This window comes from Ambystoma mexicanum, chromosome 2p (genome assembly GCF_040938575.1).
Source record: "Ambystoma mexicanum isolate Mex_15411 chromosome 2p, UKY_AmexF1_1, whole genome shotgun sequence".
Taxonomy (NCBI): domain Eukaryota; kingdom Metazoa; phylum Chordata; class Amphibia; order Caudata; family Ambystomatidae; genus Ambystoma; species Ambystoma mexicanum.
The window spans coordinates 401,293,009-401,315,429 of record NC_090923.1 but is presented as its reverse complement, the minus strand read 5'-3'; positions in this window follow the sequence as shown (position 1 = coordinate 401,315,429).

Below are 22,421 nucleotides of genomic sequence, written 5' to 3'. Positions count from 1 at the left end.
ATTTGTACATGCTGGATAGTATGAGAGGAAGGGATTGAAGTCTCATCATAATGTTTTTCTTGCTGGGGAGTTTTTGGGGATGGTTGGCTGGGATATGGATAAGGGGTGCAGGTACACGTGGGACTGTGATATTTCATTTTTTTCCTTTATATGGTCCTCCACAAAGTTTTTTAAAAGAATGAAATTTGTCATTAATAGATCAATTTTTTGCTCCACACGCTGCAAATGATTTTCCATGGTGGCTGTTTCTGTATTATGTTTAATGTCTGTATGGTCTGTTTAAAAAAATATGTTAAGTACACATAAAGAAATGGTTATTAATTGGTTCATTTATATAGGTCTAGTGTCTACCATTAGTATCACAGTTTTCACTCATTTCATCCCGAGGAAAATGTTCTTCCAGTCATTCCAAAGTACTAGACATTTCTGTCTACATAACAAAAAAAAATTACTTTTAGTGTACCTAATACAGAAAGTTTATAAGTATATAAAATTAATGTAGTGTACTTACTAGTGTCTTTTTAGTTTTGCTGTTACTGCTGCGTAGGTGTGCTGTTGATTTTTCCTGTACAGTTTCTGTGAGGTAATTGTGCTGGAGGCATATTTATTTTCTTTTGGTATGTTCCATTATGTTGCACATGCTATGCAATTGGACTGTTGGTGTCTTACATATACAGTGTCACTTCCTATTTACTATTGAATGTAATTTATGTATGTGCTGCTTTTTTTAACATGTTCAGTGTTTTTTTTTGCATGATATAACAATGTAAGATACCCCCTGAGTTTTTGGATAGTGTTGATGTTGACCGAATCCGTCTGCGGACATGCACACGGTCTGCGAACAACAGAACCACTAGCGTAGGACAGGTGGTTCAGTATATTATATGTTACATGTATTTAAACTAAGGGAATCCTACTAAACACCTATCAAATTCATGCTATCTAAATCTATATATATTCCATGAAAAAACTTTGTTAAAGGGGCGTTATGGTTAAGTTGAGCTACTAGAAACTTATGAAATTCAGTAAAAAACGTTGTTAAAGGGACATAATGGTTAAGGTGCGCTACTAAAAACCTATGAAATTCAGTTAAAAAACGTTGTTAAAGGGACGTTATGGTTACACGCGGACATGTTCGGACAACAGTACCACTACCTAAAAACTCTGGGGGGTATGTTTAATTGTTATATCATAACATAGTAACATTTAAAAAATTCACAAAGTAGCACACATACATATTATATGTAGTAATACATAAGAAATGTAACCCATATATGTAACACACTAACCATTCATTTAAATACAATATGTTCTAAAAATGGAATATACCAAAAGAAGATAAATTGGCTTCCAACATAATTACCTCACAGACACTCCACAACTAAGAGCAAGACCAGACCTACAGAGTACTCAGAACATATCTTACCTGAAATAGTTAGTGTACTTCATTTTACTCATATATTTATAAACTTTCTGTATTAGATTTAAAAAAAGTTATCTTTTTTTTTTCTTACAGAAATGTCTAGTACTCTGGAATGGCTAGAGGAGCATTTCCCACATGAGGAAATGTCAGAAGATAGTGAAGCTAATGGTACACACTTTACAATATAAACCATTTAATTATATTATTATTTTATATATATTTAATATATATATTTTTTTTTGTACAGCGCATAACAAAATAGAAAATACCTCTGAAGAAACTGTTACGGATAACACTCTTGAAAGCATAAAAGAAAAAATAGATTTATTGTTGACCAATTTTACTAATTTGAAAACATTTGTTGAGGATCATTTTAAAACAAAAACCTCATACCATTGTCCCACATGTACTTGTCCCCCTCACCATATCCCAGTCAATTAACCCCAAACCCTCTCCATAACCCAAAACATTTTGATGAGACTTCCATCCCTTCTTCACCTGATGCCAATCATGTTGAAACCCCTAATTTTTCTGTTTTTGTTTCTGTTTCTGCCTCACCTTCTCCGTCATAAATTGTTGATATATGTTAAATAAAGTTAAATTTTTATATTGTGTTGTAATTAGTTTCAGTTTAAAAATAAAAAAAACAATTTAGGTGTCCGCGGACAGTGCGGTTGTTCTAAAATGTTCGTAAATAAATAAAAATGGAGGTGTCCTGAAGAACACTATACCTGTCCGTACTGTTCGCTAGCAAGTTGAAACTGTTCTAGAACACAACACACGCAGTGTCCTGAAATGTTCGTAAATAAACGAAAATGGCGGTGTCCTGAAGAACACTATACCTGTCCGTAGTGTTCGCTAGCAAGTTGAAACTGTTCTAAGAACACAAGTGGTGTCCTGAAATGTTCGTAAATAAATGGAAATGGAGGTGTCCTGAAGAACACTATACCTGTCCGTAGTGTTCGCTAGCAATTTGAAACTGTTCTACAACACACGCAATGTCCTGAAATGTTCGTAAATAAACAAAATGGGGGTGTCCTGAAGAACACAATACCTGTCTGTATTGTTCGCTAGCAAGTTGAAACTGTTCTAAAAACACGTGTGGTGTCCTGAAATGTTCGTAAATAAATGAAAATGGAGGTGTCCTGAAGAACACTATACCTGTCCGTATTGTTCGCTACCAACTTGAAAGTGTTCTAAGAACACAAGGGGTGTCCTGAAATGTTTGTAAATAAACAAAAATGGAGGTGTTCTGAAGAACAGTATACCTGTCCGTACTGTTCGCTAGCAAGTTGAAACTGTTCTAAGAATACAAGCGGTGTTCTGAAATGTTCGTAAATAAATGAAAATTGAGGTGTCCTGAGGACGCTAAGTATGTCTGTATTGTTCGCAAGGTAGTTAAACTGTTCTAAGAACTGTCTGTAACTGTTCGTTTGACGTGTGATGCACTTTGAATTAAGTGAGGACCTGAACAGTGTCAGTTGAACATCAACGCGCATGCGCAAATCAATGTCTGTGCATTTGGTGTCCTGCGGACAGCCGCTTCCTTCGCGAACATGTTCGCAAAGCGATCATGTGACCGCGCCCACTCTGATTGTGTGTTCTGAATGCGTACACTGTTTGTGTCCCCGAACAATTTAAAAGTACATTTTCAAGTAATCCACAATACTTCTCAATAAAAACTCACCATAGCACAAGTCCCACATACTAATCCTGAGTTTCTACATACTTTTTGAAACCTTTTGAACCTTTTTTTGTGTTCGATCTGTCCACGGACAGCGCGCATGTCTGTGAACCGCGTACCAGCACCCCTATAAAAGACCACGCCCTAGAAATTATTCTCATTGTGTTTCTGGCTATTCTTCAGAACACAGCGATTTTTGCTGCCACCTGCAGATTACACCATCATCGAGATGGCCTCCATGGCTGAACTACTGCCACCTGGTGCTGCACCTGCTTCAGCATCAACCCTACCCCCTACCCCCTCCACCACCTCCCCAAGGGCCTGAAGAGGGGAACAGGAGTGAGGATGCCGAGCAGGAAGAAGATGACGAGAATGAGGTAGTGGAAATCCCTACTACCCGCACTAGGCATGAGTCTTGGGTGTGGCGGTTATTTACCATTCATGGGAATGGTCCTAAGGCTCGTGCAAACCGAGTCACCTGCACTATGGTACTCAGTCGCGGGAGGCATGGTTCGTACAGCTTAGGGGCCACAACCATGAAGCGACACCTCAAGTCATTTCACTCTGGAGCCGTTCACAAGGTTGTACCTTGCGAGGAGCGTAGTAGGTTAATTTCCTGTACTTCATCCTCCGTTTCCGATCCTGTCACCACAAGGAACACCTCTGTGGGACAGCGTCTTCCTCAAGCTGCCTCACGGGCCATACATAATGCTGATGACCCTTACCTTTCGAGGGTCACAGTTGTGTGTATGTACTGCGACACAGTACTCTGCAGGGGGGAGCGACTTCGTAGTGCTTTTGAGACTATCGTCTCAGAGCACGAGAAGACCTGCTCACTACCCAAATAAAACCCACTCTACATCTTCCTCTATCAGCTTGCTCTTTCTTATCCCTGTGGTTGGAGTCCCCCCTTTCCCCTCCTTTCCCCTCCTCTCCTAGTGTGTCGTGTATAAAAAAACATAAAAAATATAAAATAACAAAAATAAAAAAAAATAAGGCTCTTTTCAGAACCGCCTTTCACAGTTAAAAAATAGAAGAGAAAATAAATAAAGCAGGGCCCTTTGTATTTTTTTAAGAAGTCCGCGGACAGTGCGCGGACATCTAAAATTTTGGGGTGCTACCCTATCATAACCAGTGCAATTTTCTCTGGTCGGAAGTGGTGGCTCTGAAAAGAGCCTATGGGAGGTGTTTGTGTTTCAAAAATTATAAATACTCAACACCTACTTCAAAATGGATGCTGTAATTCTAAAAAAGTTCACAATGCATTTTGTATGTTTCTTAGAAAAATCTGATTGCCAGCATAAGTTAGATGTACTCCATCTCTGCAAAAAACGTATGTACTACGAAATGTAATATTTTCATTGTGAAAAGAGGACATGCCAAAATCTCTTAGAAAGGCACAAACAGCCTTATTGACATTGCGCCTTGCTTTCTCCATTTGTGGACCAAATGAAGAAGAACAAAGCCACATGTGTCTCTGCGCAATCCGTGAAAAAATTACTTGAGAATTTGGAAACATGTCCATGACCTTCCCAAGTCCTTCTTTCATTACAAATTGCAAAGAAATTCCAGACATATGTCCTAAACTGTTCCCTCCACAATTAATTATAATTATATCTGGATGTTGCTCTGTCTCCAAAGTAGCACAGAGAGGTAACAAGTTCAACCACTTCATTCCACGTACTCCATGCCAGTGTACTTCTACATGTGGGAATCCAAGATCTACAGCTACTTCACAGGTTTCTGCATGCACCTTCAACCAATGTAGCCACGAGTCTTCCAAAATCCAAACAATCTGTTTTCTGAAACACACAGCCATAGCTATATGTTCTTCTCTCAGCAAAAAGAGTATCTGAGAAACTCTCTCCTGGCACAAAACACACACTAAACTTTCCTGACCAATCCCTTTCAGTGCTCATTCTCGTTCTGAACCCAAAAATCCCCGTATGTAACACCCGATGTCCGCGAACTACCGCCATGTCCGCGGACATATCGAAACATGAACAGCCCTTCTACCATTTCCACTTCACTCTCTGTGCCATTCCCTCATTGGATGTAGCTAAGAAGTCACATGACCATCCACCAATCAAATTCAAGTCCTCTACATCTAACTGCATCATCATTGAACAGCACTGCAAATGTACTGTGAATCTGTTTGAGTACAAGTGTCATATCATTGGCAAGCACCATCTACAAGAAATACTGTACAAGTCTCCAAGATTTCTCCTTGCAGCTCCATGCATATCCATATGCATGAACACAAACTACAGGTATGCATATTTTCTGTACAGTACATGAACACATTTTCTAACTGACTTTTTTAGTTTGTATAATCTGTAAAATGAATCTACTATCTTTTTTTATCTCCTAAAATCAACTGTCACTTACAAACCTTTATACTATTTAATTTCTTTGTACACACACACACTCAAATCATGTTAAACTAACATTTTTTAAATGAAAAATATAGACTACATATAGTCAAACAAAATTGCATGCACACTCTATATTCAAATCTCAAATAATAATACATATTTTTGTGTTATTTCTTTACTTATTTAATTACTTACATTTACATAGGACAAGCAGCCCATGACATTGAGGCACTATTACTTGGAAGAGCTTAGTTACAGGAATAATGGTATTCAGTGCTAAATTATGAATTTCACAAGACATAGTAAAGATATTTTGTTTGCTACAGTTAGTAATTGCAATACAATTTGTTCTTTAAGAACATATCATATGTATTCAACTGGTCCGACATATCTTATGTAAATAAGATAGTTTTAATGGTTTTGAGGAAGGCGCTGAGGATGCCAATTAAAAATGAAAAACAGTGCTATATACAAAAAAAATTACGAATTTGTTTCTTTTACAATTACAGTGAAGACCATTCTCCTGAAAAGAAGCAGCCGAATTTGAAGTACAAAGAACAACTAAGAACATTTTACAAAAAAAGTAGGTAGAATATCACCATAATATTTGTATTATTACTCAAACACACTTTAAGGTTAATTCATGCTATTTCTGTGCCTAAAAATTGAGATTCTGAACCATTCTGTCCAAAAATCCCCATGTCTTAAACAGCGATTTACAGACAGAATGACCCAAAAATTCCTATTTTTCAACACACAAATGACCCAACTCAACCGCTAGAATTTAGATGTTATAGAACAAACAACTGTTTTAATTGTATAGCATTAGATATACTATTTATAGTTCTCCACACCACTAGCTTACTTTTTTCTGTCCTCTGAGCCCCAGTTTAGTAACACATTAATTCAATAATACCCATCCCTACTAGTTGTAGTTCCCAATGCACGATCACACACCATTACATACATCTTTATCATCTTACTCATACACTCATGCACACACCACATATACATTGCAGAACACCCCAACCCATACCTTCTTTATTTTTTTCAACATACCCTAAAGAATGCCTACCAAAAATCAAGTCCATAGAAAGCAACGCAGAAGTAGAGCTAATGAAAATAAAAGTGTCCAACATAAGCATCCATCTCTAGCACAATTTGTAAAAAAAAGTTGAAACAAAACAGCTAATACAGTCATTTAGTGAAACAAAAAAAGTTTCAAGTTCAAAAATGTTGCCTCCTCTATCAAAATGTAAAGCAAACCAAAAAACAATAAACCGAAAATCAGCTATCACTACAGATAAAACTGCTTCTTTAAATCTTGATACAGTTCAAAGTAAGCATACCAAGAAAAGTATTTTAGCCAAAATGTTCGTCACAAAGTCCTTCAAAATCTTATAAAAACAGGAAAGAAACCAGGTTCAATGCTTCAAACCTATCGTAGGAAATTAATGCAATTCTTTTCAAAAGAAAGTTATTTATTTTAGTGTTAAACAAAATGAAACCACTAACAAAACTAATAACTAAATTACAAAAAAGACTTCTCAATAAATGAAATGTCAACAGAAATAACTTCTTAAGTATCTGCAGAGGTGAATGGAGTCACACTATGAGCACAGAAAAATACTTTAATGAAGAAGCGTACAAACAAAAGCAAACACATACAATTGCCATACATAGCAGTGGTCGAGGTTATGAAAAAGTTAATAATACCATAATGGAACAAGAAGTACTCCTTACAAAAATATGCCCTGAAAACTTAGAATTACCACTCCATTCAACTGATTCAGAACGTCTAGTGTACTAATGGCCATGCACGTCAATGTGTAACATTCCCAAACAATTTTTCAAGTCTTTACGCCAATTCCTTTATGAATATATGACAAGCAAAGACAAAATCAAAATTAAACTACTGCAAAATATGGATACCTGTCCAGTATGCAAGTACACAAGACTACAAGGACATTCATTGGCCTGCATTACAGGACCTACTTGCAAAACCACCTTCCATGATATCAAAAGGATATCGACACATCATTCAAGTATAAGAAATCTAGTTTATAAACTGTACTATGCTAAAAGTCCTGCTTTAGCACTAGCCAATTTAAATAACATTCTTCTACATGGTACAGCAAAACACCTACTAGAAGAAATTGACTATATCCAGAAAAAATATTTTGGAAGTGAAACCCTCTTACAGAATGAAATACAGAATAAAAGTACATCAGCTGAAGTACCAAACCATGTGTGTGTATGATGCCGCAGAACTTTTTATAAAAGTAGCACAAAAACTGTAGACCTATCATACAAAATAGATTCTAAATGGTTTGAATTAGCTCTCTACCTTATAGCAGAAAACAAATACGAAATAACTGACCCCGTAATACTTTGTAGTTACTGCACTACAAAACTTGACAACAACCATACTCCTTCACGTGCTATCACAAATAATTTGGAATTGTATCCACTACCAAAACCCCTTCAACAACTTACAGGGTAATTCATAGAATTTCGCCGAAAAGTGTCGCAAGCGGCTGGCGCAGAGGGTCCGCGTGCGATTGTGTGCGCCAGGAACGTGCGCTAAAACCGATTTCCGCGCACAGCGTATTCATGGATTTTAGGCTCCCAAACCAGCCGTGGCGCAGAGAATCGCAGCGACCCTGCAGCAGCGCCAGTAACGCCCCCAAGAACGCCCTCGCGCAAGGAAAAGCCATAAAAATCGCTAAATCATCGCAAAGGGCTGCGCTAACCCTGGACCAGTTCACCGGGCTGGCAAACAGCAAACGCCAAGCGGGGAACGTGTATTTCAGGGGTGCACGGGAAGTTCCACACACGATTGGCCCAGTGCGAGCAGGGTACGTGTATTTCAGGGGTGCGCGGGAAGTTCCACACGCGATTTCAGCAGGGTACGTGTATTCCAGGGGTGCGCGGGAAGTTCCACACGCGATTGGCCCAGTGCGAGCAGGGTACGTGTATTCCAGGGGTGCGCGGGAAGTTGCACATGCGATTTCAGCAGGGTACGTGTATTCCAGGGGTGCGCGGGAAGTTCCACACGCGATTGGCCCAGTGCGAGCAGGGTACATGTATTTCAGGGGTGCGCGGGAAGTTCCACACGCAATTTCAGCAGGGTACGTGTATTCCAGGGGTGCGCGGGAAGTTCCACACGCGATTGGCCCAGTGCGAGCAGGGTACGTGTATTTCAGGGGTGCGCGGGAAGTTCCACACGCGATTTCAGCAGGGTACGTGTATCTCAGGGGTGCGCAGGAAGTTCCACACGCGATTTCAGCAGGGTACGTGTATTTCAGGGGTGCGCGGGAAGTTCCACACGCGATTGGCCCAGTGCGAGCAGGGTACGTGTATTACATGGGTGCGCGGGAAGTTCCACACGCGATATCAGCAGGGTACGTGTATTTCAGGGGTGCGCGGGAAGTTCCACACGCGATTGGCCCAGTGCGAGCAGGGTACGTGTATTCCATGGGTGCGCGGGAAGTTCCACATGCGATTCCAGCAGGGTATGTGAATTCCAGGGGTTCTGGGGAGTAATACACGTGAATTGGCTGTGTGGGTCCTCCCAGGTGTACGCTCGACAACCTCCAAGGCCCCTGCAGGCAGCCCACACCACGGGGGACTACCCTGCACCCCTGCTCATGTCCCGCAGGCAGCCCATCCACCATGGGCATGCCCCGCAGCCAACCCACATGTCACCTTGCACTACTGATCAACAATGCATGTCTCCCACCACCCCCACCCCCCAGCAGTGCAGGGGCATCCCCCACCAGGCCCCCACTCATGTCTCCCACCACCCCCACCCCCCAGCAGTGCAGGGGCAGCACCACCAGGCCCCCACTCATGTCCCCCTGCACCCCCACCCCCCAGCATCCAGGGGCACCCTCCACCAGGCCCCCACTCATGTCTCCCACCACCCCCTCCCCCCAGCAGTGCAGGGGCAGCCTCCACCAGGCCCCCACTCATGTCACCCACCACCCCCACCCCCCAGCCACCAGGGGCAGCCTCCACCAGGCCCCCACTCATGTCTCCCACCACCCCCACCCCCCACCATCCAGGGGCACCCTCCACCAGGCCCCCACTCATGTCTCCCACCACCCCCACCCCCCAGCATCCAGGGACACCCTCCACCAGGCCCCCACTCATGTCTCCCACCACCCCCACCCCCCAGAAGTGCAGGGGCAGCCTCCACCAGGCCCCCACTCATGTCTCCCACCACCCCCACCCCCCAGCCACCAGGGGCAGCCTCCACCAGGCCCCCACTCATGTCTCCCACCACCCCCACCCCCCACCATCCAGGGGCACCCTCCACCAGGCCCCCACTCATGTCTACCACCACCCCCACCCCCCAGCATCCAGGGGCACCCTCCACCAGGCCCCCACTCATGTCTCCCACCACCCCCACCCCCAGCAGTGCAGGGGCACCCTCCACCAGGCCCCCACTCATGTCTACCACCACCCCCACCCCCCAGCATCCAGGGGCACCCTCCACCAGGCCCCCACTCATGTCTCCCACCACCCCCACCCCCCAGCAGTGCAGGGGCACCCTCCACCAGGCCCCCACTCATGTCTCCCACCACCCCCACCGCCCAGCCACCATGGGCAGCCTCCACCAGGCCCCCACTCATGTCTCCCACCACCCCCACCCCCCACCATCCAGGGGCACCCTCCACCAGGCCCCCACTCATGTCTCCCACCACCCCCACCCCCCAGCAGTGCAGGGGCACCCTCCACCAGGCCCCCACTCATGTCTCCCACAACCCCCACCCCCCAGCAGTGCAGGGGCAGCACCACCAGGCCCCCACTCATGTCCCCCTGCACCCCCACCCCCCAGCATCCAGGGGCACCCTCCACCAGGACCCCACTCATGTCTCCCACCACCCCCACCCCCCAGCCACCATGGGCAGCCTCCACCAGGCCCCCACTCATGTCTCCCACCACCCCCACCCCCCAGCAGTGCAGGGGCACCCTCCACCAGGCCCCCACTCATGTCTCCCACCACCCCCACCCCCCAGCAGTGCAGGGGCAGCACCACCAGGCCCCCATTCATGTCCCCCTGCACCTCCACCCCCCAGCAGTGCAGGGGCAGCCTCCACCAGGCCCCCACCCATGTCTCCCACCACCCCCACCCCCCAGCCACCAGGGGCAGCCTCCACCAGGCCCCCACTCATGTCTCCCACCACCCCCACCCCCCAGCAGTGCAGGGGCAGCCTCCACCAGGCCCCCACTCATGTCTCCCACCAACCCCAGCCCCCAGCCACCAGGGGCAGCCTCCACCAGGCCCCCACTCATGTCTCCCACCACCCCCACCCCCCAGCAGTGCAGGGGCAGCCTCCACCAGGCCCCCACTCATGTCTACCACCACCCCCACCCCCCAGCATCCAGGGGCACCCTCCACCAGGCCCCCACTCATGTCTCCCACCACCCCCACCCCCCAGCAGTGCAGGGGCACCCTCCACCAGGCCCCCACTCATGTCTCCCACCACCCCCACCCCCCAGCCACCATGGGCAGCCTCCACCAGGCCCCCACTCATGTCTCCCACCACCCCCACCCCCCAGCCACCATGGGCAGCCTCCACCAGGCCCCCACTCATGTCTCCCACCACCCCCACACCCCAGCAGTGCAGGGGCACCCTCCACCAGGCCCCCACTCATGTCTCCCACCACCCCCACCCCCAAGCAGTGCAGGGGCAGCACCACCAGGCCCCCACTCATGTCCCCCTGCACCCCCACCCCCCAGCATCCAGGGGCACCCTCCACCAGGCCCCCACTCATGTCTCCCACCACCCCCACCCCCAAGCAGTGCAGGGGCAGCCTCCACCAGGCCCCCACTCATGTCTCCCACCACCCCCACCCCCCAGCCACCAGGGGCAGCCTCCACCAGGCCCCCACTCATGTCTCCCACCACCCCCACCCCCCACCATCCAGGGGCACCCTCCACCAGGCCCCCACTCATGTCTCCCACCACCCCCACCCCCCAGCAGTGCAGGGGCACCCTCCACCAGGCCCCCACTCATGTCTCCCACCACCCCCACCCCCCAGCAGTGCAGGGACAGCACCACCAGGCCCCCACTCATGTCCCCCTGCACCCCCACCCCCAGCTGTGCAGGGGCAGCCTCCACCAGGCCCCCACTCATGTCTCCCACCACCCCCACCCCCCAGCCACCAGGGGCAGCCTCCACCAGGCCCCCACTCATGTCTCCCACCACCCCCACCCCCCAGCAGTCCAGGGGCAGCCTCCACCAGGCCCCCACTCATGTCTCCCACCACCCCCACCCCCCAGCCACCAGGGGCAGCCTCCACCAGGCCCCCACTCATGTCTCCCACCACCCCCACCCCCCAGGAGTGCAGGGGCAGCCTCCACCAGGCCCCCACTCATGTCTCCCACCACCCCCACCCCCCAGCCACCATGGGCAGCCTCCACCAGGCCCCCACTCATGTCTCCCACCACCCCACCCCCCAGCAGTGCAGGGGCAGCCTCCACCAGGCCCCCACTCATGTCTACCACCACCCCCACCCCCCAGCATCCAGGGGCACCCTCCACCAGGACCCCACTCATGTCTCCCACCACGCCCACCCCCCAGCAGTGCAGGGGCACCCTCCACCAGGCCCCCACTCTTGTCTCCCACCACCCCCACCCCCCACCATCCATGGGCACCCTCCACCAGACCCCCACTCATGTCTCCCACCACCCCCACCCCCCACCATCCAGGGGCACCCTCCACTAGGCCCCCACTCATGTCTACCACCACCCCCACCCCCCAGCATCCAGGGGCACCCTCCACCAGGCCCCCACTCATGTCTCCCACCACCCCCACCCACCAGCATCCAGGGGCACCCTCCACCAGGCCCCCACTCATGTCTCCCACCACCCCCAACCCCCACCATCCAGGGGCACCCTTCACCAGGCCCCCACTCATGTCTACCACCACCCCCACCCCCCAGCATCCAGGGGCACCCTCCACCAGGCCCCCACTCATGTCTCCCACCACCCCCACCCCCCAGCAGTGCAGGGGCACCCTCCACCAGGCCCCCACTCATGTCTACCACAACCCCCACCCCCCAGCATCCAGGGGCACCCTCCACCAGGCCCCCACTCATGTCTCCCACCACCCCCACCCCCCAGCAGTGCAGGGGCACCCTCCACCAGGCCCCCACTTATGTCTCCCACCACCCCCACCCCCCAGCCACCATGGGCAGCCTCCACCAGGCCCCCACTCATGTCTCCCACCACCCCCACCCCCCAGCAGTGCAGGGGCACCCTCCACCAGGCCCCCACTCATGTCTCCCACCACCCACACCCCCCAGCAGTGCAGGGGCAGCACCACCAGGCCCCCACTCATGTCCCCCTGCACCCCCACCCCCCAGCATCCAGGGGCACCCTCCACCAGGCCCCCACTCATGTCTCCCACCACCCCCACCCCCCAGCAGTGCAGGGGCAGCCTCCACCAGGCCCCCACTCATGTCTCCCACCACCCCCACCCCCCAGCCACCAGGGGCAGCCTCCACCAGGCCCCCACTCATGTCTCCCACCACCCCCACCCCCCACCATCCAGGGGCACCCTCCACCAGGCCCCCACTCATGTCTCCCACCACCCCCACCCCAGCAGTGCAGGGGCACCCTCCACCAGGCCCCCACTCATGTCTCCCACCACCCCCACCCCCCAGCAGTGCAGGGGCAGCCCCACCAGGCCCCCATTCATGTCCCCCTGCACCCCCACCCCCCAGCAGTGCAGGGGCAGCCTCCACCAGGCCCCCACCCATGTCTCCCACCACCCCCACCCCCCAGCCACCAGGGGCAGCCTCCACCAGGCCCCCACTCATGTCTCCCACCACCCCCACCCCCCAGCAGTGCAGGGGCAGCCTCCACCAGGCCCCCACCCATGTCTCCCACCACCCCCACCCCCCAGCCACCAGGGGCAGCCTCCACCAGGCCCCCACTCATGTCTCCCACCACCCCCACCCCCCAGCAGTGCAGGGGCAGCCTCCACCAGGCCCCCACTCATGTCTACCACCACCCCCACCCCCCAGCATCCAGGGGCACCCTCCACCAGGCCCCCGCTCATGTCTCCCACCACCCCCACCCCCCAGCAGTGCAGGGGCACCCTCCACCAGGCCCCCACTCATGTCTCCCACCACCCCCACCCCCCAGGCACCATGGGCAGCCTCCACCAGGCCCCCACTCATGTCTCCCACCACCCCCACCCCCCAGCCACCATGGGCAGCCTCCACCAGGCCCCCACTCATGTCTCCCACCACCCCCACCCCCCAGCAGTGCAGGGGCAACCTCCACCAGGCCCCCACTCATGTCTCCCACCACCCCCACCCCCCAGCAGTGCAGGGGCAGCACCACCAGGCCCCCACTCATGTCCCCCTGCACCCCCACCCCCAGCATCCAGGGGCACCCTCCACCAGGCCCCCACTCATGTCTCCCACCACCCCCACCCCAAAGCAGTGCAGGGGCAGCCTCCACCAGGCCCCCACTCATGTCTCCCACCACCCCAACCCCCCAGCCACCAGGGGCAGCCTCCACCAGGCCCCCACTCATGTCTCCCACCACCCCCACCCCCCACCATCCAGGGGCACCCTCCACCAGGCCCCCACTCATGTCTCCCACCACCCCCACCCCCCAGCAGTGCAGGGGCACCCTCCACCAGGCCCCCACTCATGTCTCCCACCACCCCCACCCCCCAGCAGTGCAGGGACAGCACCACCAGGCCCCCACTCATGTCCCCCTGCACCCCCACCCCCCAGCAGTGCAGGGGCAGCCTCCACCAGGCCCCCACTCATGTCTCCACCACCCCCACCCCCCAGCCACCAGGGGCAGCCTCCACCAGGCCCCCACTCATGTCTCCCACCACCCCCACCCCCCAGCAGTGCAGGGGCAGCCTCCACCAGGCCCCCACTCATGTCTCCCACCACCCCCATCCCCCAGCCACCAGGGGCAGCCTCCACCAGGCCCCCACTCATGTCTCCCACCACCCCCACCCCCCAGCAGTGCAGGGGCAGCCTCCACCAGGCCCCCACTCATGTCGCCCACCACCCCCACCCCCCAGCCACCATGGGCAGCCTCCACCAGGCCCCCACTCATGTCTCCCACCACCCCCATCCCCCCACCACCCCCATCTCCCCCAGCAGTGCAGGGGCAGCCCTCCCACAAGGCCCCCCACTCATGTCCTACCCACCACCCCCACCCCCAGCATCCAGGGGCACCCTCCACCAGGCCCCCACTCATGTCTCCCACCACGCCCACCCCCCAGCAGTGCAGGGGCACCCTCCACCAGGCCCCCACTCTTGTCTCCCACCACCCCCACCCCCCACCATCCATGGGCACCCTCCACCAGGCCCCCACTCATGTCTCCCACCACCCCCACCCCCCACCATCCAGGGGCACCCTCCACTAGGCCCCCACTCATGTCTACCACCACCCCCCACCCCCCAGCATCCAGGGGCACCCTCCACCAGGCCCCGACTCATGTCTCCCACCACCCCCACCCCCCAGCAGTGCAGGGGCACCCTCCACCAGGCCCCCACTCATGTCTACCACCACCCCCACCCCCCAGCATCCAGGGGCACCCTCCACCAGGCCCCCACTCATGTCTCCCACCACCCCCAACCCCCACCATCCAGGGGCACCCTCCACCAGGCCCCCACCCATCTCCAGGGGCACCTCCACCAGGACCCCACTCATGTCTCCCACCACCACCCACCCCCAGCAGTGCAGGGGCACCCTCCACCAGGCCCCCACTCATGTCTACCACCACCCCCACCCCCCAGCATCCAGGGGCACCCTCCACCAGGCCCCCACTCAGGTCTCCCACCACCCCCACCCCCCAGCAGTGCAGGGGCACCCTCCACCAGGCCCCCACTTATGTCCTCCCACCACCCCCACCCCCCAGCCACCATGGGCAGCCTCCAAAGGCCCCCACTCATGTCTCCCACCACCCCCCACCCCCCACCATCCAGGAGGGCTCCCTCCACCAGGCCCCCACTCATGTCTCCCACCACCCCCACCCCCAGCAGTGCAGGGGCACCCTCCACCAGGCCCCACTCATGTCTCCCACCACCCCCACCCTCCAGCAGTGCAGGGGCAGCACCACCAGGCCCCCACTCCTGTCCCCCTGCACCCCCACCCCCCAGCATCCAGGGCACCCTCCACCAGGCCCCCACTCATGTCTCCCACCACCCCCCACCCCCCAGCAGTGCAGGGGCAGCCTCCACCAGGCCCCCACTTATGTCTCCCACCCCCCCACCCCCCAGCCACCAGGGGCAGCCTCCACCAGGCCCCCACTCATGTCTCCCACAACCCCCACCCCCCACCATCCAGGGGCAGGCCTCCACCAGGCCCCCACTCATGTCTCCCACCACCCCCACCCCCCAGCAGTGCAGGGGCAGCCTCCACCAGGCCCCCACTCATGTCTCCCCACCACCCCCACCCCCAGCCACCATGGGCAGCCTCCACCAGGACCCCACTCATGTCTCCCACCACCCCACCCCCAGCCACCATGGGCAGCCTCCACCAGGCCCCCACTCATGTCTCCCACCACCCCCACCCCCCCAGCAGTGCAGGGGCACCCTCCACCAGGCCCCACTCATGTCTCCCACCACCCACACCCCCCAGCAGTGCAGGGGCAGCACCACCAGGCCCCCACTCATGTCCCCCTGCACCCCCACCCCCCAGCATCCAGGGGCACCCTCCACCAGGCCCCCACGCATGTCTCCCACCACCCCCACCCCCAGCAGTGCAGGGGCAGCCTCCACCAGGCCCCACTCATGTCTCCCACCACCCACACCCCCTAGCCACCAGGGGCAGCCTCCACCAGGCCCCCACTCATGTCTCCCACCACCCCCACCCCCCACCATCCAGGGGCACCCTCCACCAGGCCCCCACTCATGTCTCCCACCACCCACACCCCCCAGCAGTGCAGTGGCACCCTCCACCAGGCCCCCACTCATGTCTCCCACCACCCCCACCCCCCCAGCAGTGCAGGGGCAGCACCACCAGGCCCCCATTCATGTCCCCCTGCACCCCCACCCCCAGCAGTGCAGGGGCAGCCTCCACCAGGCCCCCACTCATGTCTCCCACCATCCCCCACCCCCCAGCCACCAGGGCAGCCTCCACCAGGCCCCCACTCATGTCTCCCACCACCCCACCCCCCAGCAGTGCAGGGCAGCCTCCACCAGGCCCCCACTATGTCTCCCACCACCCCTAACCCCCAGCCACCAGGGGCAGCCTCCACCAGGCCCCCACTCATGTCTCCCACCACCCCCACCCCCCAGCAGTGCAGGGGCAGCCTCCACCAGGCCCCCACTCATGTCTACCACCACCCCCACCCCTCAGCATCCATGGGCACCCTCCACCAGGCCCCCACTCATGTCTACCACCACCCCCACCACCCAGCATCCAGGGGCACCCTCCACCAGGCCCCCACTCATGTCTCCCACCACCCCCACCCCCAGCCACCATGGGCAGCCTCCACCAGGCCCCCACTCATGTCTCCCACCACCCCCACCCCCCAGCCACCATGGGCAGCCTCCACCAGGCCCCCACTCATGTCTCCCCCACCACCCCACCCCCAGCCACCAGGGGCAGCCTCCACCAGGCCCCCACTCATGTCTCCCACCACCCCCACCCCCCAGCAGTGCAGGGGCAGCCTCCACCAGGCCCCCCACTCATGTCTCCCACCACCCCCCACCCCCCAGCCACCAGGGGCAGCCTCCACCAGGCCCCGCTCATGTCTCCCACCACCCCCACCCCCCAGGAGTGCAGGGGCAGCCTCCACCAGGCCCCCACTCATGTCTCCCACCACCCCCACCCCCCAGCCACCATGGGCAGCCTCCACCAGGCCCCCACTCATGTCTCCCACCACCCCCACCCCCAGCAGTGCAGGGGCAGCCTCCACCAGGCCCCCACTCATGTCTACCACCACCCCCACCCCCAGCATCCAGGGGCACCCTCCACCAGGCCCCCACTCATGTCTCCCACCACGCCCACCCCCCAGCAGTGCAGGGGCACCCTCCACCAGGCCCCCACTCTTGTCTCCCACCACCCCCACCCCCACCAATCCATGGGCACCCTCCACCAGGCCCCCACTCATGTCTCCCACCACCCCCACCCCTCACCATCCAGGGGCACCCTCCACTAGGCCCCCACTCATGTCTACCATCCCCCCCAACCCCCAGCATCCAGGGGCACCCTCCACCAGGCCCCGACTCATGTCTCCCCACCACCCCCACCCCCCAGCAGTGCAGGGGCACCCTCCACCAGGCCCCCACTCATGTCTACCACCACCCCCACCCCCCAGCATCCAGGGGCACCCTCCACCAGGCCCCCACTCATGTCTCCCACCACCCCCAACCCCCACCATCCAGGGGCACCCTCCACCAGGCCCCCACTCATGTCTACCACCACCCCCACCCCCCAGCATCCAGGGGCACCCTCCACCAGGCCCCCACTCATGTCTCCCCACCACCCCCACCCCCCAGCAGTGCAGGGGCACCCTCCACCAGGCCCCCACTCATGTCTACCACCACCCCCACCCCCCAGCATCCAGGGGCACCCTCCACCAGGCCCCCACTCATGTCTCCCACCACCCCCACCCCCCAGCAGTGCAGGGGCACCCTCCACCAGGCCCCCACTCATGTCTCCCACCACCCCCACCCCTCACCATCCAGGGGCACCCTCCACTAGCCCCCACTCATGTCTACCATCCCCCCCAACCCCCAGCATCCAGGGGCACCCTCCACCAGGCCCCGACTCATGTCTCCCACCACCCCCACCCCCCAGCAGTGCAGGGGCACCCTCCACCAGGCCCCCACTCATGTCTACCACCACCCCCACCCCCCAGCATCCAGGGGCACCCTCCACCAGGCCCCCACTCATGTCTCCCACCACCCCCAACCCCCACCATCCAGGGGCACCCTCCACCAGGCCCCCACTCATGTCTACCACCACCCCCACCCCCCAGCATCCAGGGGCACCCTCCACCAGGCCCCCACTCATGTCTCCCACCACCCCCACCCCCCAGCAGTGCAGGGGCACCCTCCACCAGGCCCCCACTCATGTCTACCACCACCCCCACCCCCCAGCATCCAGGGGCACCCTCCACCAGGCCCCCACTCATGTCTCCCACCACCCCCCACCCCCCAGCAGTGCAGGGGCACCCTCCACCAGGCCCCCACTTATGTCTCCCACCACCCCCACCCCCCAGCCACCATAGGCAGCCTCCACCAGGCCCCCACTCATGTCTCCCACCACCCCCACCCCCCACCATCCAGGGGCACCCTCCACCAGGCCCCCACTCATGTCTCCCACCACCCCCACCCCCCAGCAGTGCAGGGGCACCCTCCACCAGGCCCCCACTCATGTCTCCCACCACCCCCACCCCCCAGCAGTGCAGGGGCAGCACCACCAGGCCCCCACTCATGTCCCCCTGCACCCCCACCCCCCAGCATCCAGGGGCACCCTCCACCAGGCCCCCACTCATGTCTCCCACCACCCCCACCCCCCAGCAGTGCAGGGGCAGCCTCCACCAGGCCCCCACTTATGTCTCCCCACCCCCCACCCCCCAGCCACCAGGGGCAGCCTCCACCAGGCCCCCACTCATGTCTCCCACAACCCCCACCCCCCACCATCCAGGGGCAGCCTCCACCAGGCCCCCACTCATGTCTCCCACCACCTCCACCCCCCAGCAGAGCAGGGGCAGCCTCCACCAGGCCCCCACTCATGTCTCCCACCACCCCCACCCCCCAGCCACCATGGGCAGCCTCCACCAGGACCCCACTCATGTCTCCCACCACCCCCACCCCCCAGCCACCATGGGCAGCCTCCACCAGGCCCCCACTCATGTCTCCCACCACCCCCACCCCCCAGCAGTGCAGGGGCACCCTCCACCAGGCCCCCACTCATGTCTCCCACCACCCACACCCCCCAGCAGTGCAGGGGCAGCACCACCAGGCCCCCACTCATGTCCCCCTGCACCCCTACCCCCCAGCATCCAGGGGCACCCTCCACCAGGCCCCCACTCATGTCTCCCACCACCCCCACCCCCCAGCAGTGCAGGGGCAGCCTCCACCAGGCCCCCACTCATGTCTCCCACCACCCCCACCCCCTAGCCACCAGGGGCAGCCTCCACCAGGCCCCCACTCATGTCTCCCACCACCCCCACCCCCACCATCCAGGGGCACCCTCCACCAGGCCCCCACTCATGTCTCCCACCACCCCCACCCCCCAGCAGTGGAGGGGCACCCTCCACCAGGCCCCCACTCATGTCTCCCACCACCCCCACACCCCAGCAGTGCAGGGGCAGCACCACCAGGCCCCCAGTCATGTCCCCCTGCACCCCCACCCCCCAGCAGTGCAGGGGCAGCCTCCACCAGGCCCCCACTCATGTCTCCCACCACCCCCACCCCCCAGCCACCAGGGGCAGCCTCCACCAGGCCCCCACTCATGTCTCCCACCACCCCCCACCCCCCAGCAGTGCAGGGGCAGCCTCCACCAGGCCCCACTCATGTCTCCCACCACCCCCAACCCCCAGCCACCAGGGGCAGCCTCCACCAGGCCCCCACTCATGTCTCCCACCACCCCCACCCCCCAGCAGTGCAGGGGCAGCCTCCACCAGGCCCCCACTCATGTCTACCACCACCCCCACCCCCCAGCATCCAGGTGCACCCTCCACCAGGCCCCCACTCATTTCTACCACCACCCCCACCCCCCAGCATCCAGGGGCACCCTCCACCAGGCCCCCACTCATGTCTCCCACCAACCCCACCCCCCAGCCACCATGGGCAGCCTCCACCAGGCCCCCACTCATGTCTCCCACCACCCCCACCCCCCAGCCACCATGGGCAGCCTCCACCAGGCCCCCACTCATGTCTCCCACCACCCCCACCCCCCAGCAGTGCAGGGGCAACCTCCACCAGGCCCCCACTCATGTCTCCCACCACCCCCCACCCCCCAGCAGTGCAGGGGCAGCTCCACCAGGCCCCCACTCATGTCCCCCTGCACCACCACCCCCCAGCATCCAGGGGCACCATCCACCAGGCCCCCACTCATGTCTCCCACCACCCCCACCCCAAAGCAGTGCAGGGGCAGCCTCCACCAGGCCCCCACTCATGTCTCCCACCACCCCCACCCCCCAGCCACCAGGGGCAGCCTCCACCAGGCCCCCACTCATGTCTCCCACCACCCCCACCCCCCACCATCCAGGGGCACCCTCCACCAGGCCCCCACTCATGTCTCCCACCACCCCCACCCCCCACCATCCAGGGGCACCCTCCACCAGGCCCCCACTCATGTCTCCCACCACCCCCACCCCCCAGCAGTGCAGGGGCACCCTCCACCAGGCCCGCACTCATGTCTCCCACCACCCCCACCCCCCAGCAGTGCAGGGACAGCACCACCAGGCCCCCACTCATGTCCCCCTGCACCCCCACCCCCCAGCAGTGCAGGGGCAGCCTCCACCAGGCCCCCACTCATGTCTCCCACCACCCCCACCCCCCAGCCACCAGGGGCAGCCTCCACCAGGCCCCCACTCATGTCTCCCACCACCCCCACCCCCCAGCAGTGCAGGGGCAGCCTCCACCAGGCCCCCACTCATGTCTCCCACCACCCCCACCCCCCAGCCACCAGGGGCAGCCTCCACCAGGCCCCCACTCATGTCTCCCACCACCCCCACCCCCCAGCAGTGCAGGGGCAGCCTCCACCAGGCCCCCACTCATGTCTCCCCCCACCCCCACCCCCCAGCCACCATGGGCAGCCTCCACCAGGCCCCCACTCATGTCTCCCACCACCCCCACCCCCCAGCAGTGCAGGGGCAGCCTCCACCAGGCCCCCACTCATGTCTACCACCACCCCCACCCCCAGCATCCAGGGGCACCCTCCACCAGGCCCCCACTCATGTCTCCCACCACGCCCACCCCCCAGCAGTGCAGGGGCACCCTCCACCAGGCCCCCACTCTTGTCTCCCAGCACCCCCACCCCCCACCATCCATGGGCACCCTCCACCAGGCCCCCACTCATGTCTCCCACCACCCCCACCCCCCAACATCCAGGGGCACCCTCCACTAGGCCCCCACTCATGTCTACCACCACCCCCACCCCCCAGCATCCAGGAGCACCCTCCACCAGGCCCCGACTCATGTCTCCCACCACCCCCACCCCCCAGCAGTGCAGGGGCACCCTCCACCAGGCCCCGACTCATGTCTACCACCACCCCCACCCCCCAGCATCCAGGGGCACCCTCCACCAGGCCCCCACTCATGTCTCCCACCACCCCCAACCCCCACCATCCAGGGGCACCCTCCACCAGGCCCCCACTCATGTCTACCACCACCCCCACCCCCCAGCATCCAGGGGCACCCTCCACCAGGCCCCCACTCATGTCTACCACCACCCCCACCCCCCAGCATCCAGGGGCACCCTCCACCAGGCCCCCACTCATGTCTCCCACCACCCCCACCCCCCAGCAGTGCAGGGGCACCCTCCACCAGGCCCCCACTCATGTCTACCACCACCCCCACCCCCCAGCATCCAGGGGCACCCTCCACCAGGCCCCCACTCATGTCTCCCACCACCCCCACCCCCCAGCAGTGCAGGGGCACCCTCCACCAGGCCCCCACTTATGTCTCCCACCACCCCCACCCCCCAGCCACCATGGGCAGCCTCCACCAGGCCCCCACTCATGTCTCCCACCACCCCCACCCCCCACCATCCAGGGGCACCCTCCACCAGGCCCCCACTCATGTCTCCCACCACCCCCACCCCCCAGCAGTGCAGGGGCACCCTCCACCAGGCCCCCACTCATGTCTCCCACCACCCCCACCCCCCCAGCAGTGCAGGGGCAGCACCACCAGGCCCCCACTCATGTCCCCCTGCACCCCCACCCCCCAGCATCCAGGGGTACCCTCCACCAGGCCCCCACTCATGTCT